We start from the raw sequence: 17,038 nt of genomic DNA, 5'->3' as shown, positions 1-17,038 counted from the left end.
TTTCCTGCTGTCGAACTGTCTGGCGGTCAAGTTGCGGCGTCTCACAGCAAGAGTGAGTTGGTTGCAAAACGGCGAATGGCCACGTCCACGAAGGTGCCGCTGAGATTCGAACTCAGGGTCTCCTGTTTACTAGACAGGCGCTTTAACCAACTAAGCCACGGCGCCAACGCACCGCTGCATGCAGCCTTACAATTTGTATATAAAAATAAATGCAACCGACCGTGGCCCCTGCAATCTGAAACAGAAGCAAAAATGCTGGAAAATCACAGCAGGTCTGACAGCACCTGGGCACAGAGAACAGAAACAACGTTTCGGGACATTTCTTCACCCACAGGGTGCTGAATGAGTTGAATTCACTACCACACAATTTAATTGAAGTCAAACTTTGTTTGATTTCAACAAGAAATTACTTTTCGCTCTGGGGGCTAAAGGGATCCAGGGGTATGGGAGGCAGGGGGATCACGATTTGATGATCAGCCATGATCAAAATCAATGGCGGAACAGTCTCGGAGGGCCGAACGACCCTTCTTGCTTCTATATTTCCATGTCGAGATTCTGCATCCTGACGGAATGTCATCCTGACTCGAAACGTTGTCTTTCTTCTGTCTCGGCAAATGCTGAGATTTTCAAGACATTTTCTATTTTACTTTGATGTCTTTACTAAAGCTAAGTGGATGCTACTCATGGGCCCCTATTTCCGATGTAATGACAGACATCAACAAACACGATTATCGTTGCTTGGGAGTACATGGAGGCCAGATTCTCCAGCAACTTTCTTCTTTTTACTCGGTACTTAGGAGACTGGTCTGCAGTGTTGAATCTGTTAAATCTGCGAAACCATTTCAGCCTATTCCTGAGCAATGGGAACATGCTGCCGAATGAAGTGTTCATTGACAATCCAATTAGTTTTTCACGGATGGCTTGCTGGAAATAGAGAAAACAGTTTTGGAAATCAAATGGATTAAAGCTGCGGCAAATCATTTGTCAACGATGTACATATGAACAAAAGTCGTCGTTAATAGTTTGAAGATCTGTGCAGAGAGAAAAAGAGTCAATGTTTAGACAGAATCGACACGTGCTTGATGGCCGGAACAGACTCGATGTGCCAAAGGGATACTTTATGCTGCAGAATGCAGGACCCTGAATCTGCTGGTCCTCAGAGAGATGGTGATTTACTTCCAATTGTACAACGTGAAATGCATAAACAAGTAACACGGAGATTTTAACTCAGAATATCAGCCTACTAGACAAGTGCATGAACGAAATGAACCACCGTTGACTTACTTTTGGACGCAATGTAGGAACGAGAGAGGCAGCACGTAAAGTGGGGATGATTTGTTGAGGTCGTTGTGGTGCCAAATCGATTAACTTCTAAGCAGGACTTGACTTTTGGACATTTAGAAAGTGAGACGAAATACTCATCTTGAATTGAACGTGGATAACATGACACTTCCCCAGCCACATGAAAAAATGAACTCTCTTCCAATCTTCTCTCCTCGAGAGCGCGGCTAGTTCAACGAATGGAAAAGTTTGAGACTCAGGAGCCCGGATAGCTCAGTCGGTAGAACATCAGACTTTTAATCTGAGGGTCCAGGGTTCAAGTCCCTGTTCGGGCGGAGCTTTTCTGCCAGCCTCAACGCAACTGCTTGGGATGTTGTTCCAATTGGTTTTACTTTAAACAATTCCTCACACGCGATTGACAATTGCAGAAGTCGCCACCAGCAAAATTGATCGTCTTTCATCGGAGCTTGAAGACCGGCACAGCCAAATGGGCCTCTGGTCTTCTTTTCCTGCTGTCGAACTGTCTGGCGGTCAAGTTGCGGCGTCTCACAGCAAGAGTGAGTTGGTTGCAAAACGGCGAATGGCCACGTCCACGAAGGTGCCGCTGAGATTCGAACTCAGGGTCTCCTGTTTACTAGACAGGCGCTTTAACCAACTAAGCCACGGCGCCAACGCACCGCTGCATGCAGCCTTACAATTTGTATATAAAAATAAATGCAACCGACCGTGGCCCCTGCAATCTGAAACAGAAGCAAAAATGCTGGAAAATCACAGCAGGTCTGACAGCACCTGGGCACAGAGAACAGAAACAACGTTTCGGGACATTTCTTCACCCACAGGGTGCTGAATGAGTTGAATTCACTACCACACAATTTAATTGAAGTCAAACTTTGTTTGATTTCAACAAGAAATTACTTTTCGCTCTGGGGGCTAAAGGGATCCAGGGGTATGGGAGGCAGGGGGATCACGATTTGATGATCAGCCATGATCAAAATCAATGGCGGAACAGTCTCGGAGGGCCGAACGACCCTTCTTGCTTCTATATTTCCATGTCGAGATTCTGCATCCTGACGGAATGTCATCCTGACTCGAAACGTTGTCTTTCTTCTGTCTCGGCAAATGCTGAGATTTTCAAGACATTTTCTATTTTACTTTGATGTCTTTACTAAAGCTAAGTGGATGCTACTCATGGGCCCCTATTTCCGATGTAATGACAGACATCAACAAACACGATTATCGTTGCTTGGGAGTACATGGAGGCCAGATTCTCCAGCAACTTTCTTCTTTTTACTCGGTACTTAGGAGACTGGTCTGCAGTGTTGAATCTGTTAAATCTGCGAAACCATTTCAGCCTATTCCTGAGCAATGGGAACATGCTGCCGAATGAAGTGTTCATTGACAATCCAATTAGTTTTTCACGGATGGCTTGCTGGAAATAGAGAAAACAGTTTTGGAAATCAAATGGATTAAAGCTGCGGCAAATCATTTGTCAACGATGTACATATGAACAAAAGTCGTCGTTAATAGTTTGAAGATCTGTGCAGAGAGAAAAAGAGTCAATGTTTAGACAGAATCGACACGTGCTTGATGGCCGGAACAGACTCGATGTGCCAAAGGGATACTTTATGCTGCAGAATGCAGGACCCTGAATCTGCTGGTCCTCAGAGAGATGGTGATTTACTTCCAATTGTACAACGTGAAATGCATAAACAAGTAACACGGAGATTTTAACTCAGAATATCAGCCTACTAGACAAGTGCATGAACGAAATGAACCACCGTTGACTTACTTTTGGACGCAATGTAGGAACGAGAGAGGCAGCACGTAAAGTGGGGATGATTTGTTGAGGTCGTTGTGGTGCCAAATCGATGAACTTCTAAGCAGGACTTGACTTTTGGACATTTAGAAAGTGAGACGAAATACTCATCTTGAATTGAACGTGGATAACATGACACTTACCCAGCCACATGAAAAAATGAACTCTCTTCCAATCTTCTCTCCTCGAGAGCGCGGCTAGTTCAACGAATGGAAAAGTTTGAGACTCAGGAGCCCGGATAGCTCAGCCGGTAGAGCATCAGACTTTTAATCTGAGGGTCCAGGGTTCAAGTCCCTGTTCGGGCGGAGCTTTTCTGCCAGCCTCAACGCAACTGCTTGGGATGTTGTTCTAATTGGTTTTACTTTAAACAATTCCTCACATGCGATTGACAATTGCAGAAGTCGCCACCAGCAAAATTGATCGTCCTTCATCGGAGCTTGAAGACCGGCACATCCAAATGGGCCTCTGGTCTTCTTTTCCTGCTGTCGAACTGTATGGCGGTCAAGGTGCGGCGTCTCACAGCAAGAGTGAGTTGGTTGCAAAACGGCGAATGGCCACGTCCACGAAGGTGCCGCTGAGATTCGAACTCAGGGTCTCCTGTTTACTAGACAGGCGCTTTAACCAACTAAGCCACGGCGCCAACGCACCGCTGCATGCAGCCTTACAATTTGTATATAAAAATAAATGCAACCGACCGTGGCCCCTGCAATCTGAAACAGAAGCAAAAATGCTGGAAAATCACAGCAGGTCTGACAGCACCTGGGCACAGAGAACAGAAACAACGTTTCGGGACATTTCTTCACCCACAGGGTGCTGAATGAGTTGAATTCACTACCACACAATTTAATTGAAGTCAAACTTTGTTTGATTTCAACAAGAAATTACTTTTCGCTCTTGGGGCTAAAGGGATCCAGGGGTATGGGAGGCAGGGGGATCACGATTTGATGATCAGCCATGATCAAAATCAATGGCGGAACAGTCTCGGAGGGCCGAACGACCCTTCTTGCTTCTATATTTCCATGTCGAGATTCTGCATCCTGACGGAATGTCATCCTGACTCGAAACGTTGTCTTTCTTCTGTCTCGGCAAATGCTGAGATTTTCAAGACATTTTCTATTTTACTTTGATGTCTTTACTAAAGCTAAGTGGATGCTACTCATGGGCCCCTATTTCCGATGTAATGACAGACATCAACAAACACGATTATCGTTGCTTGGGAGTACATGGAGGCCAGATTCTCCAGCAACTTTCTTCTTTTTACTCGGTACTTAGGAGACTGGTCTGCAGTGTTGAATCTGTTAAATCTGCGAAACCATTTCAGCCTATTCCTGAGCAATGGGAACATGCTGCCGAATGAAGTGTTCATTGACAATCCAATTAGTTTTTCACGGATGGCTTGCTGGAAATAGAGAAAACAGTTTTGGAAATCAAATGGATTAAAGCTGCGGCAAATCATTTGTCAACGATGTACATGTGAACAAAAGTCGTCGTTAATAGTTTGAAGATCTGTGCAGAGAGAAAAAGAGTCAATGTTTAGACAGAATCGACACGTGCTTGATGGCCGGAACAGACTCGATGTGCCAAAGGGATACTTTATGCTGCAGAATGCAGGACCCTGAATCTGCTGGTCCTCAGAGAGATGGTGATTTACTTCCAATTGTACAACGTGAAATGCATAAACAAGTAACACGGAGATTTTAACTCAGAATATCAGCCTACTAGACAAGTGCATGAACGAAATGAACCACCGTTAACTTACTTTTGGACGCAATGTAGGAACGAGAGAGGCAGCACGTAAAGTGGGGATGATTTGATGAGGTCGTTGTGGTGCCAAATCGATGAACTTCTAAGCAGGACTTGACTTTTGGACATTTAGAAAGTGAGACGAAATACTCATCTTGAATTGAACGTGGGTAACATGACACTTCCCCAGCCACATGAAAAAATGAACTCTCTTCCAATCTTCTCTCCTCGAGAGCGCGGCTAGTTCAACGAATGGAAAAGTTTGAGACTCAGGAGCCCGGATAGCTCAGTCGGTAGAGCATCAGACTTTTAAACTGAGGGTCCAGGGTTCAAGTCCCTGTTCGGGCGGAGCTTTTCTGCCAGCCTCAACGCAACTGCTTGGGATGTTGTTCCAATTGGTTTTACTTTAAACAATTCCTCACACGCGATTGACAATTGCAGAAGTCGCCACCAGCAAAATTGATCGTCTTTCATCGGAGCTTGAAGACCGGCACAGCCAAATGGGCCTCTGGTCTTCTTTTCCTGCTGTCGAACTGTATGGCGGTCAAGTTGCGGCGTCTCACAGCAAGAGTGAGTTGGTTGCAAAACGGCGAATGGCCACGTCCACGGAGGTGCCGCTGAGATTCGAACTCAGGGTCTCCTGTTTACTAGACAGGCGCTTTAACCAACTAAGCCACGGCGCCAACGCACCGCTGCATGCAGCCTTACAATTTGTATATAAAAATAAATGCAACCGACCGTGGCCCCTGCAATCTGAAACAGAAGCAAAAATGCTGGAAAATCACAGCAGGTCTGACAGCACCTGGGCACAGAGAACAGAAACAACGTTTCGGGACATTTCTTCACCCACAGGGTGCTGAATGAGTTGAATTCACTACCACACAATTTAATTGAAGTCAAACTTTGTTTGATTTCAACAAGAAATTACTTTTGGCTCTTGGGGCTAAAGGGATCCAGGGGTATGGGAGGCAGGGGGATCACGATTTGATGATCAGCCATGATCAAAATCAATGGCGGAACAGTCTCGGAGGGCCGAACGACCCTTCTTGCTTCTATATTTCCATGTCGAGATTCTGCATCCTGACGGAATGTCATCCTGACTCGAAACGTTGTCTTTCTTCTGTCTCGGCAAATGCTGAGATTTTCAAGACATTTTCTATTTTACTTTGATGTCTTTACTAAAGGTAAGTGGATGCTCCTCATGGGCCCCTATTTCCGATGTAATGACAGACATCAACAAACACGATTATCGTTGCTTGGGAGTACATGGAGGCCAGATTCTCCAGCAACTTTCTTCTTTTTACTCGGTACTTAGGAGACTGGTCTGCAGTGTTGAATCTGTTAAATCTGCGAAACCATTTCAGCCTATTCCTGAGCAATGGGAACATGCTGCCGAATGAAGTGTTCATTGACAATCCAATTAGTTTTTCACGGATGGCTTGCTGGAAATAGAGAAAACAGTTTTGGAAATCAAATGGATTAAAGCTGCGGCAAATCATTTGTCAACGATGTACATGTGAACAAAAGTCGTCGTTAATAGTTTGAAGATCTGTGCAGAGAGAAAAAGAGTCAATGTTTAGACAGAATCGACACGTGCTTGATGGCCGGAACAGACTCGATGTGCCAAAGGGATACTTTATGCTGCAGAATGCAGGACCCTGAATCTGCTGGTCCTCAGAGAGAGGGTGATTTACTTCCAATTGTACAACGTGAAATGCATAAACAAGTAACACGGAGATTTTAACTCAGAATATCAGCCTACGAGACAAGTGCATGAACGAAATGAACCACCGTTGACTTACTTTTGGACGCAATGTAGGAACGAGAGAGGCAGCACGTAAAGTGGGGATGATTTGATGAGGTCGTTGTGGTGCCAAATCGATGAACTTCTAAGCAGGACTTGACTTTTGGACATTTAGAAAGTGAGACGAAATACTCATCTTGAATTGAACGTGGATAACATGACACTTCCCCAGCCACATGAAAAAATGAACTCTCTTCCAATCTTCTCTCCTCGAGAGCGCGGCTAGTTCAACGAATGGAAAAGTTTGAGACACAGGAGCCCGGATAGCTCAGTCGGTAGAGCATCAGACTTTTAATCTGAGGGTCCAGGGTTCAAGTCCCTGTTCGGGCGGAGCTTTTCTGCCAGCCTCAACGCAACTGCTTGGGATGTTGTTCCAATTGGTTTTACTTTAAACAATTCCTCACACGCGATTGACAATTGCAGAAGTCGCCACCAGCAAAATTGATCGTCTTTCATCGGAGCTTGAAGACCGGCACAGCCAAATGGGCCTCTGGTCTTCTTTTCCTGCTGTCGAACTGTCTGGCGGTCAAGTTGCGGCGTCTCACAGCAAGAGTGAGTTGGTTGCAAAACGGCGAATGGCCACGTCCACGAAGGTGCCGCTGAGATTCGAACTCAGGGTCTCCTGTTTACTAGACAGGCGCTTTAACCAACTAAGCCACGGCGCCAACGCACCGCTGCATGCAGCCTTACAATTTGTATATAAAAATAAATGCAACCGACCGTGGCCCCTGCAATCTGAAACAGAAGCAAAAATGCTGGAAAATCACAGCAGGTCTGACAGCACCTGGGCACAGAGAACAGAAACAACGTTTCGGGACATTTCTTCACCCACAGGGTGCTGAATGAGTTGAATTCACTACCACACAATTTAATTGAAGTCAAACTTTGTTTGATTTCAACAAGAAATTACTTTTCGCTCTTGGGGCTAAAGGGATCCAGGGGTATGGGAGGCAGGGGGATCACGATTTGATGATCAGCCATGATCAAAATCAATGGCGGAACAGTCTCGGAGGGCCGAACGACCCTTCTTGCTTCTATATTTCCATGTCGAGATTCTGCATCCTGACGGAATGTCATCCTGACTCGAAACGTTGTCTTTCTTCTGTCTCGGCAAATGCTGAGATTTTCAAGACATTTTCTATTTTACTTTGATGTCTTTACTAAAGCTAAGTGGATGCTACTCATGGGCCCCTATTTCCGATGTAATGACAGACATCAACAAACACGATTATCGTTGCTTGGGAGTACATGGAGGCCAGATTCTCCAGCAACTTTCTTCTTTTTACTCGGTACTTAGGAGACTGGTCTGCAGTGTTGAATCTGTTAAATCTGCGAAACCATTTCAGCCTATTCCTGAGCAATGGGAACATGCTGCCGAATGAAGTGTTCATTGACAATCCAATTAGTTTTTCACGGATGGCTTGCTGGAAATAGAGAAAACAGTTTTGGAAATCAAATGGATTAAAGCTGCGGCAAATCATTTGTCAACGATGTACATATGAACAAAAGTCGTCGTTAATAGTTTGAAGATCTGTGCAGAGAGAAAAAGAGTCAATGTTTAGACAGAATCGACACGTGCTTGATGGCCGGAACAGACTCGATGTGCCAAAGGGATACTTTATGCTGCAGAATGCAGGACCCTGAATCTGCTGGTCCTCAGAGAGATGGTGATTTACTTCAAATTGTACAACGTGAAATGCATAAACAAGTAACACGGAGATTTTAACTCAGAATATCAGCCTACTAGACAAGTGCATGAACGAAATGAACCACCGTTGACTTACTTTTGGACGCAATGTAGGAACGAGAGAGGCAGCACGTAAAGTGGGGATGATTTGATGAGGTCGTTGTGGTGCCAAATCGATGAACTTCTAAGCAGGACTTGACTTTTGGACATTTAGAAAGTGAGACGAAATACTCATCTTGAATTGAACGTGGATAACATGACACTTACCCAGCCACATGAAAAAATGAACTCTCTTCCAATCTTCTCTCCTCGAGAGCGCGGCTAGTTCAACGAATGGAAAAGTTTGAGACTCAGGAGCCCGGATAGCTCAGTCGGTAGAGCATCAGACTTTTAAACTGAGGGTCCAGGGTTCAAGTCCCTGTTCGGGCGGAGCTTTTCTGCCAGCCTCAACGCAACTGCTTGGGATGTTGTTCTAATTGGTTTTACTTTAAACAATTCCTCACATGCGATTGACAATTGCAGAAGTCGCCACCAGCAAAATTGATCGTCCTTCATCGGAGCTTGAAGACCGGCACATCCAAATGGGCCTCTGGTCTTCTTTTCCTGCTGTCGAACTGTATGGCGGTCAAGTTGCGGCGTCTCACAGCAAGAGTGAGTTGGTTGCAAAACGGCGAATGGCCACGTCCACGAAGGTGCCGCTGAGATTCGAACTCAGGGTCTCCTGTTTACTAGACAGGCGCTTTAACCAACTAAGCCACGGCGCCAACGCACCGCTGCATGCAGCCTTACAATTTGTATATAAAAATAAATGCAACCGACCGTGGCCCCTGCAATCTGAAACAGAAGCAAAAATGCTGGAAAATCACAGCAGGTCTGACAGCACCTGGGCACAGAGAACAGAAACAACGTTTCGGGACATTTCTTCACCCACAGGGTGCTGAATGAGTTGAATTCACTACCACACAATTTAATTGAAGTCAAACTTTGTTTGATTTCAACAAGAAATTACTTTTCGCTCTTGGGGCTAAAGGGATCCAGGGGTATGGGAGGCAGGGGGATCACGATTTGATGATCAGCCATGATCAAAATCAATGGCGGAACAGTCTCGGAGGGCCGAACGACCCTTCTTGCTTCTATATTTCCATGTCGAGATTCTGCATCCTGACGGAATGTCATCCTGACTCGAAACGTTGTCTTTCTTCTGTCTCGGCAAATGCTGAGATTTTCAAGACATTTTCTATTTTACTTTGATGTCTTTACTAAAGCTAAGTGGATGCTACTCATGGGCCCCTATTTCCGATGTAATGACAGACATCAACAAACACGATTATCGTTGCTTGGGAGTACATGGAGGCCAGATTCTCCAGCAACTTTCTTCTTTTTACTCGGTACTTAGGAGACTGGTCTGCAGTGTTGAATCTGTTAAATCTGCGAAACCATTTCAGCCTATTCCTGAGCAATGGGAACATGCTGCCGAATGAAGTGTTCATTGACAATCCAATTAGTTTTTCACGGATGGCTTGCTGGAAATAGAGAAAACAGTTTTGGAAATCAAATGGATTAAAGCTGCGGCAAATCATTTGTCAACGATGTACATATGAACAAAAGTCGTCGTTAATAGTTTGAAGATCTGTGCAGAGAGAAAAAGAGTCAATGTTTAGACAGAATCGACACGTGCTTGATGGCCGGAACAGACTCGATGTGCCAAAGGGATACTTTATGCTGCAGAATGCAGGACCCTGAATCTGCTGGTCCTCAGAGAGATGGTGATTTACTTCCAATTGTACAACGTGAAATGCATAAACAAGTAACACGGAGATTTTAACTCAGAATATCAGCCTACTAGACAAGTGCATGAACGAAATGAACCACCGTTAACTTACTTTTGGACGCAATGTAGGAACGAGAGAGGCAGCACGTAAAGTGGGGATGATTTGATGAGGTCGTTGTGGTGCCAAATCGATGAACTTCTAAGCAGGACTTGACTTTTGGACATTTAGAAAGTGAGACGAAATACTCATCTTGAATTGAACGTGGGTAACATGACACTTCCCCAGCCACATGAAAAAATGAACTCTCTTCCAATCTTCTCTCCTCGAGAGCGCGGCTAGTTCAACGAATGGAAAAGTTTGAGACTCAGGAGCCCGGATAGCTCAGTCGGTAGAGCATCAGACTTTTAAACTGAGGGTCCAGGGTTCAAGTCCCTGTTCGGGCGGAGCTTTTCTGCCAGCCTCAACGCAACTGCTTGGGATGTTGTTCCAATTGGTTTTACTTTAAACAATTCCTCACACGCGATTGACAATTGCAGAAGTCGCCACCAGCAAAATTGATCGTCTTTCATCGGAGCTTGAAGACCGGCACAGCCAAATGGGCCTCTGGTCTTCTTTTCCTGCTGTCGAACTGTATGGCGGTCAAGTTGCGGCGTCTCACAGCAAGAGTGAGTTGGTTGCAAAACGGCGAATGGCCACGTCCACGGAGGTGCCGCTGAGATTCGAACTCAGGGTCTCCTGTTTACTAGACAGGCGCTTTAACTAAGCCACGGCGCCAACGCACCGCTGCATGCAGCCTTACAATTTGTATATAAAAATAAATGCAACCGACCGTGGCCCCTGCAATCTGAAACAGAAGCAAAAATGCTGGAAAATCACAGCAGGTCTGACAGCACCTGGGCACAGAGAACAGAAACAACGTTTCGGGACATTTCTTCACCCACAGGGTGCTGAATGAGTTGAATTCACTACCACACAATTTAATTGAAGTCAAACTTTGTTTGATTTCAACAAGAAATTACTTTTGGCTCTTGGGGCTAAAGGGATCCAGGGGTATGGGAGGCAGGGGGATCACGATTTGATGATCAGCCATGATCAAAATCAATGGCGGAACAGTCTCGGAGGGCCGAACGACCCTTCTTGCTTCTATATTTCCATGTCGAGATTCTGCATCCTGACGGAATGTCATCCTGACTCGAAACGTTGTCTTTCTTCTGTCTCGGCAAATGCTGAGATTTTCAAGACATTTTCTATTTTACTTTGATGTCTTTACTAAAGGTAAGTGGATGCTCCTCATGGGCCCCTATTTCCGATGTAATGACAGACATCAACAAACACGATTATCGTTGCTTGGGAGTACATGGAGGCCAGATTCTCCAGCAACTTTCTTCTTTTTACTCGGTACTTAGGAGACTGGTCTGCAGTGTTGAATCTGTTAAATCTGCGAAACCATTTCAGCCTATTCCTGAGCAATGGGAACATGCTGCCGAATGAAGTGTTCATTGACAATCCAATTAGTTTTTCACGGATGGCTTGCTGGAAATAGAGAAAACAGTTTTGGAAATCAAATGGATTAAAGCTGCGGCAAATCATTTGTCAACGATGTACATGTGAACAAAAGTCGTCGTTAATAGTTTGAAGATCTGTGCAGAGAGAAAAAGAGTCAATGTTTAGACAGAATCGACACGTGCTTGATGGCCGGAACAGACTCGATGTGCCAAAGGGATACTTTATGCTGCAGAATGCAGGACCCTGAATCTGCTGGTCCTCAGAGAGAGGGTGATTTACTTCCAATTGTACAACGTGAAATGCATAAACAAGTAACACGGAGATTTTAACTCAGAATATCAGCCTACGAGACAAGTGCATGAACGAAATGAACCACCGTTGACTTACTTTTGGACGCAATGTAGGAACGAGAGAGGCAGCACGTAAAGTGGGGATGATTTGATGAGGTCGTTGTGGTGCCAAATCGATGAACTTCTAAGCAGGACTTGACTTTTGGACATTTAGAAAGTGAGACGAAATACTCATCTTGAATTGAACGTGGATAACATGACACTTCCCCAGCCACATGAAAAAATGAACTCTCTTCCAATCTTCTCTCCTCGAGAGCGCGGCTAGTTCAACGAATGGAAAAGTTTGAGACACAGGAGCCCGGATAGCTCAGTCGGTAGAGCATCAGACTTTTAATCTGAGGGTCCAGGGTTCAAGTCCCTGTTCGGGCGGAGCTTTTCTGCCAGCCTCAACGCAACTGCTTGGGATGTTGTTCCAATTGGTTTTACTTTAAACAATTCCTCACACGCGATTGACAATTGCAGAAGTCGCCACCAGCAAAATTGATCGTCTTTCATCGGAGCTTGAAGACCGGCACAGCCAAATGGGCCTCTGGTCTTCTTTTCCTGCTGTCGAACTGTCTGGCGGTCAAGTTGCGGCGTCTCACAGCAAGAGTGAGTTGGTTGCAAAACGGCGAATGGCCACGTCCACGAAGGTGCCGCTGAGATTCGAACTCAGGGTCTCCTGTTTACTAGACAGGCGCTTTAACCAACTAAGCCACGGCGCCAACGCACCGCTGCATGCAGCCTTACAATTTGTATATAAAAATAAATGCAACCGACCGTGGCCCCTGCAATCTGAAACAGAAGCAAAAATGCTGGAAAATCACAGCAGGTCTGACAGCACCTGGGCACAGAGAACAGAAACAACGTTTCGGGACATTTCTTCACCCACAGGGTGCTGAATGAGTTGAATTCACTACCACACAATTTAATTGAAGTCAAACTTTGTTTGATTTCAACAAGAAATTACTTTTCGCTCTTGGGGCTAAAGGGATCCAGGGGTATGGGAGGCAGGGGGATCACGATTTGATGATCAGCCATGATCAAAATCAATGGCGGAACAGTCTCGGAGGGCCGAACGACCCTTCTTGCTTCTATATTTCCATGTCGAGATTCTGCATCCTGACGGAATGTCATCCTGACTCGAAACGTTGTCTTTCTTCTGTCTCGGCAAATGCTGAGATTTTCAAGACATTTTCTATTTTACTTTGATGTCTTTACTAAAGCTAAGTGGATGCTACTCATGGGCCCCTATTTCCGATGTAATGACAGACATCAACAAACACGATTATCGTTGCTTGGGAGTACATGGAGGCCAGATTCTCCAGCAACTTTCTTCTTTTTACTCGGTACTTAGGAGACTGGTCTGCAGTGTTGAATCTGTTAAATCTGCGAAACCATTTCAGCCTATTCCTGAGCAATGGGAACATGCTGCCGAATGAAGTGTTCATTGACAATCCAATTAGTTTTTCACGGATGGCTTGCTGGAAATAGAGAAAACAGTTTTGGAAATCAAATGGATTAAAGCTGCGGCAAATCATTTGTCAACGATGTACATATGAACAAAAGTCGTCGTTAATAGTTTGAAGATCTGTGCAGAGAGAAAAAGAGTCAATGTTTAGACAGAATCGACACGTGCTTGATGGCCGGAACAGACTCGATGTGCCAAAGGGATACTTTATGCTGCAGAATGCAGGACCCTGAATCTGCTGGTCCTCAGAGAGATGGTGATTTACTTCCAATTGTACAACGTGAAATGCATAAACAAGTAACACGGAGATTTTAACTCAGAATATCAGCCTACTAGACAAGTGCATGAACGAAATGAACCACCGTTGACTTACTTTTGGACGCAATGTAGGAACGAGAGAGGCAGCACGTAAAGTGGGGATGATTTGATGAGGTCGTTGTGGTGCCAAATCGATGAACTTCTAAGCAGGACTTGACTTTTGGACATTTAGAAAGTGAGACGAAATACTCATCTTGAATTGAACGTGGATAACATGACACTTACCCAGCCACATGAAAAAATGAACTCTCTTCCAATCTTCTCTCCTCGAGAGCGCGGCTAGTTCAACGAATGGAAAAGTTTGAGACTCAGGAGCCCGGATAGCTCAGTCGGTAGAGCATCAGACTTTTAAACTGAGGGTCCAGGGTTCAAGTCCCTGTTCGGGCGGAGCTTTTCTGCCAGCCTCAACGCAACTGCTTGGGATGTTGTTCTAATTGGTTTTACTTTAAACAATTCCTCACATGCGATTGACAATTGCAGAAGTCGCCACCAGCAAAATTGATCGTCCTTCATCGGAGCTTGAAGACCGGCACATCCAAATGGGCCTCTGGTCTTCTTTTCCTGCTGTCGAACTGTATGGCGGTCAAGTTGCGGCGTCTCACAGCAAGAGTGAGTTGGTTGCAAAACGGCGAATGGCCACGTCCACGAAGGTGCCGCTGAGATTCGAACTCAGGGTCTCCTGTTTACTAGACAGGCGCTTTAACCAACTAAGCCACGGCGCCAACGCACCGCTGCATGCAGCCTTACAATTTGTATATAAAAATAAATGCAACCGACCGTGGCCCCTGCAATCTGAAACAGAAGCAAAAATGCTGGAAAATCACAGCAGGTCTGACAGCACCTGGGCACAGAGAACAGAAACAACGTTTCGGGACATTTCTTCACCCACAGGGTGCTGAATGAGTTGAATTCACTACCACACAATTTAATTGAAGTCAAACTTTGTTTGATTTCAACAAGAAATAACTTTTCGCTCTTGGGGCTAAAGGGATCCAGGGGTATGGGAGGCAGGGGGATCACGATTTGATGATCAGCCATGATCAAAATCAATGGCGGAACAGTCTCGGAGGGCCGAACGACCCTTCTTGCTTCTATATTTCCATGTCGAGATTCTGCATCCTGACGGAATGTCATCCTGACTCGAAACGTTGTCTTTCTTCTGTCTCGGCAAATGCTGAGATTTTCAAGACATTTTCTATTTTACTTTGATGTCTTTACTAAAGCTAAGTGGATGCTACTCATGGGCCCCTATTTCCGATGTAATGACAGACATCAACAAACACGATTATCGTTGCTTGGGAGTACATGGAGGCCAGATTCTCCAGCAACTTTCTTCTTTTTACTCGGTACTTAGGAGACTGGTCTGCAGTGTTGAATCTGTTAAATCTGCGAAACCATTTCAGCCTATTCCTGAGCAATGGGAACATGCTGCCGAATGAAGTGTTCATTGACAATCCAATTAGTTTTTCACGGATGGCTTGCTGGAAATAGAGAAAACAGTTTTGGAAATCAAATGGATTAAAGCTGCGGCAAATCATTTGTCAACGATGTACATATGAACAAAAGTCGTCGTTAATAGTTTGAAGATCTGTGCAGAGAGAAAAAGAGTCAATGTTTAGACAGAATCGACACGTGCTTGATGGCCGGAACAGACTCGATGTGCCAAAGGGATACTTTATGCTGCAGAATGCAGGACCCTGAATCTGCTGGTCCTCAGAGAGATGGTGATTTACTTCCAATTGTACAACGTGAAATGCATAAACAAGTAACACGGAGATTTTAACTCAGAATATCAGCCTACTAGACAAGTGCATGAACGAAATGAACCACGGTTAACTTACTTTTGGACGCAATGTAGGAACGAGAGAGGCAGCACGTAAAGTGGGGATGATTTGATGAGGTCGTTGTGGTGCCAAATCGATGAACTTCTAAGCAGGACTTGACTTTTGGACATTTAGAAAGTGAGACGAAATACTCATCTTGAATTGAACGTGGATAACATGACACTTCCCCAGCCACATGAAAAAATGAACTCTCTTCCAATCTTCTCTCCTCGAGAGCGCGGCTAGTTCAACGAATGGAAAAGTTTGAGACTCAGGAGCCCGGATAACTCAGTCGGTAGAACATCAGACTTTTAATCTGAGGGTCCAGGGTTCAAGTCCCTGTTCGGGCGGAGCTTTTCTGCCAGCCTCAACGCAACTGCTTGGGATGTTGTTCCAATTGGTTTTACTTTAAACAATTCCTCACACGCGATTGACAATTGCAGAAGTCGCCACCAGCAAAATTGATCGTCTTTCATCGGAGCTTGAAGACCGGCACAGCCAAATGGGCCTCTGGTCTTCTTTTCCTGCTGTCGAACTGTCTGGCGGTCAAGTTGCGGCGTCTCACAGCAAGAGTGAGTTGGTTGCAAAACGGCGAATGGCCACGTCCACGAAGGTGCCGCTGAGATTCGAACTCAGGGTCTCCTGTTTACTAGACAGGCGCTTTAACCAACTAAGCCACGGCGCCAACGCACCGCTGCATGCAGCCTTACAATTTGTATATAAAAATAAATGCAACCGACCGTGGCCCCTGCAATCTGAAACAGAAGCAAAAATGCTGGAAAATCACAGCAGGTCTGACAGCACCTGGGCACAGAGAACAGAAACAACGTTTCGGGACATTTCTTCACCCACAGGGTGCTGAATGAGTTGAATTCACTACCACACAATTTAATTGAAGTCAAACTTTGTTTGATTTCAACAAGAAATTACTTTTCGCTCTTGGGGCTAAAGGGATCCAGGGGTATGGGAGGCAGGGGGATCACGATTTGATGATCAGCCATGATCAAAATCAATGGCGGAACAGTCTCGGAGGGCCGAACGACCCTTCTTGCTTCTATATTTCCATGTCGAGATTCTGCATCCTGACGGAATGTCATCCTGACTCGAAACGTTGTCTTTCTTCTGTCTCGGCAAATGCTGAGATTTTCAAGACATTTTCTATTTTACTTTGATGTCTTTACTAAAGCTAAGTGGATGCTACTCATGGGCCCCTATTTCCGATGTAATGACAGACATCAACAAACACGATTATCGTTGCTTGGGAGTACATGGAGGCCAGATTCTCCAGCAACTTTCTTCTTTTTACTCGGTACTTAGGAGACTGGTCTGCAGTGTTGAATCTGTTAAATCTGCGAAACCATTTCAGCCTATTCCTGAGCAATGGGAACATGCTGCCGAATGAAGTGTTCATTGACAATCCAATTAGTTTTTCACGGATGGCTTGCTGGAAATAGAGAAAACAGTTTTGGAAATCAAATGGATTAAAGC

At 45.1% G+C, this 17,038-nt stretch overlaps 19 non-coding genes across 19 annotated transcripts; 9 read left to right on the top strand and 10 right to left on the bottom strand.

The window, feature by feature from the left end:
- Positions 1 to 91: 91 nt before the first annotated feature.
- trnat-agu (transfer RNA threonine (anticodon AGU)) lies at positions 92 to 165 on the bottom strand. Its single transcript has one exon. It is a non-coding gene; the product is annotated as a tRNA-Thr (tRNA).
- Positions 166 to 1,543: 1,378 nt separating this feature from the next.
- Positions 1,544 to 1,616, top strand: trnak-uuu (transfer RNA lysine (anticodon UUU)). The gene has a single exon. It is a non-coding gene; the product is annotated as a tRNA-Lys (tRNA).
- A 261-nt stretch (positions 1,617 to 1,877) lies between these two features.
- trnat-agu (transfer RNA threonine (anticodon AGU)) lies at positions 1,878 to 1,951 on the bottom strand. The gene has a single exon. It is a non-coding gene; the product is annotated as a tRNA-Thr (tRNA).
- Positions 1,952 to 3,329: 1,378 nt separating this feature from the next.
- trnak-uuu (transfer RNA lysine (anticodon UUU)) lies at positions 3,330 to 3,402 on the top strand. Its single transcript has one exon. It is a non-coding gene; the product is annotated as a tRNA-Lys (tRNA).
- Positions 3,403 to 3,663: 261 nt separating this feature from the next.
- Positions 3,664 to 3,737, bottom strand: trnat-agu (transfer RNA threonine (anticodon AGU)). The gene has a single exon. It is a non-coding gene; the product is annotated as a tRNA-Thr (tRNA).
- Positions 3,738 to 5,115: 1,378 nt separating this feature from the next.
- trnak-uuu (transfer RNA lysine (anticodon UUU)) lies at positions 5,116 to 5,188 on the top strand. The gene has a single exon. It is a non-coding gene; the product is annotated as a tRNA-Lys (tRNA).
- Positions 5,189 to 5,449: 261 nt separating this feature from the next.
- On the bottom strand, positions 5,450 to 5,523 carry trnat-agu (transfer RNA threonine (anticodon AGU)). The gene has a single exon. It is a non-coding gene; the product is annotated as a tRNA-Thr (tRNA).
- Positions 5,524 to 6,901: 1,378 nt separating this feature from the next.
- trnak-uuu (transfer RNA lysine (anticodon UUU)) lies at positions 6,902 to 6,974 on the top strand. The gene has a single exon. It is a non-coding gene; the product is annotated as a tRNA-Lys (tRNA).
- A 261-nt stretch (positions 6,975 to 7,235) lies between these two features.
- trnat-agu (transfer RNA threonine (anticodon AGU)) lies at positions 7,236 to 7,309 on the bottom strand. Its single transcript has one exon. It is a non-coding gene; the product is annotated as a tRNA-Thr (tRNA).
- Positions 7,310 to 8,687: 1,378 nt separating this feature from the next.
- trnak-uuu (transfer RNA lysine (anticodon UUU)) lies at positions 8,688 to 8,760 on the top strand. Its single transcript has one exon. It is a non-coding gene; the product is annotated as a tRNA-Lys (tRNA).
- Positions 8,761 to 9,021: 261 nt separating this feature from the next.
- On the bottom strand, positions 9,022 to 9,095 carry trnat-agu (transfer RNA threonine (anticodon AGU)). Its single transcript has one exon. It is a non-coding gene; the product is annotated as a tRNA-Thr (tRNA).
- A 1,378-nt stretch (positions 9,096 to 10,473) lies between these two features.
- On the top strand, positions 10,474 to 10,546 carry trnak-uuu (transfer RNA lysine (anticodon UUU)). The gene has a single exon. It is a non-coding gene; the product is annotated as a tRNA-Lys (tRNA).
- Positions 10,547 to 10,807: 261 nt separating this feature from the next.
- On the bottom strand, positions 10,808 to 10,877 carry trnat-agu (transfer RNA threonine (anticodon AGU)). The gene has a single exon. It is a non-coding gene; the product is annotated as a tRNA-Thr (tRNA).
- Positions 10,878 to 12,255: 1,378 nt separating this feature from the next.
- On the top strand, positions 12,256 to 12,328 carry trnak-uuu (transfer RNA lysine (anticodon UUU)). Its single transcript has one exon. It is a non-coding gene; the product is annotated as a tRNA-Lys (tRNA).
- A 261-nt stretch (positions 12,329 to 12,589) lies between these two features.
- trnat-agu (transfer RNA threonine (anticodon AGU)) lies at positions 12,590 to 12,663 on the bottom strand. The gene has a single exon. It is a non-coding gene; the product is annotated as a tRNA-Thr (tRNA).
- Positions 12,664 to 14,041: 1,378 nt separating this feature from the next.
- Positions 14,042 to 14,114, top strand: trnak-uuu (transfer RNA lysine (anticodon UUU)). Its single transcript has one exon. It is a non-coding gene; the product is annotated as a tRNA-Lys (tRNA).
- Positions 14,115 to 14,375: 261 nt separating this feature from the next.
- trnat-agu (transfer RNA threonine (anticodon AGU)) lies at positions 14,376 to 14,449 on the bottom strand. Its single transcript has one exon. It is a non-coding gene; the product is annotated as a tRNA-Thr (tRNA).
- Positions 14,450 to 15,827: 1,378 nt separating this feature from the next.
- On the top strand, positions 15,828 to 15,900 carry trnak-uuu (transfer RNA lysine (anticodon UUU)). The gene has a single exon. It is a non-coding gene; the product is annotated as a tRNA-Lys (tRNA).
- Positions 15,901 to 16,161: 261 nt separating this feature from the next.
- trnat-agu (transfer RNA threonine (anticodon AGU)) lies at positions 16,162 to 16,235 on the bottom strand. Its single transcript has one exon. It is a non-coding gene; the product is annotated as a tRNA-Thr (tRNA).
- Positions 16,236 to 17,038: the final 803 nt, after the last annotated feature.

Source organism: Mustelus asterias, chromosome 16, assembly GCF_964213995.1.
Source record: "Mustelus asterias chromosome 16, sMusAst1.hap1.1, whole genome shotgun sequence".
NCBI lineage: Eukaryota > Metazoa > Chordata > Chondrichthyes > Carcharhiniformes > Triakidae > Mustelus > Mustelus asterias.
Note: the sequence above shows the minus strand (reverse complement) of the source record. Positions and strands in the feature narration are given on the sequence as shown.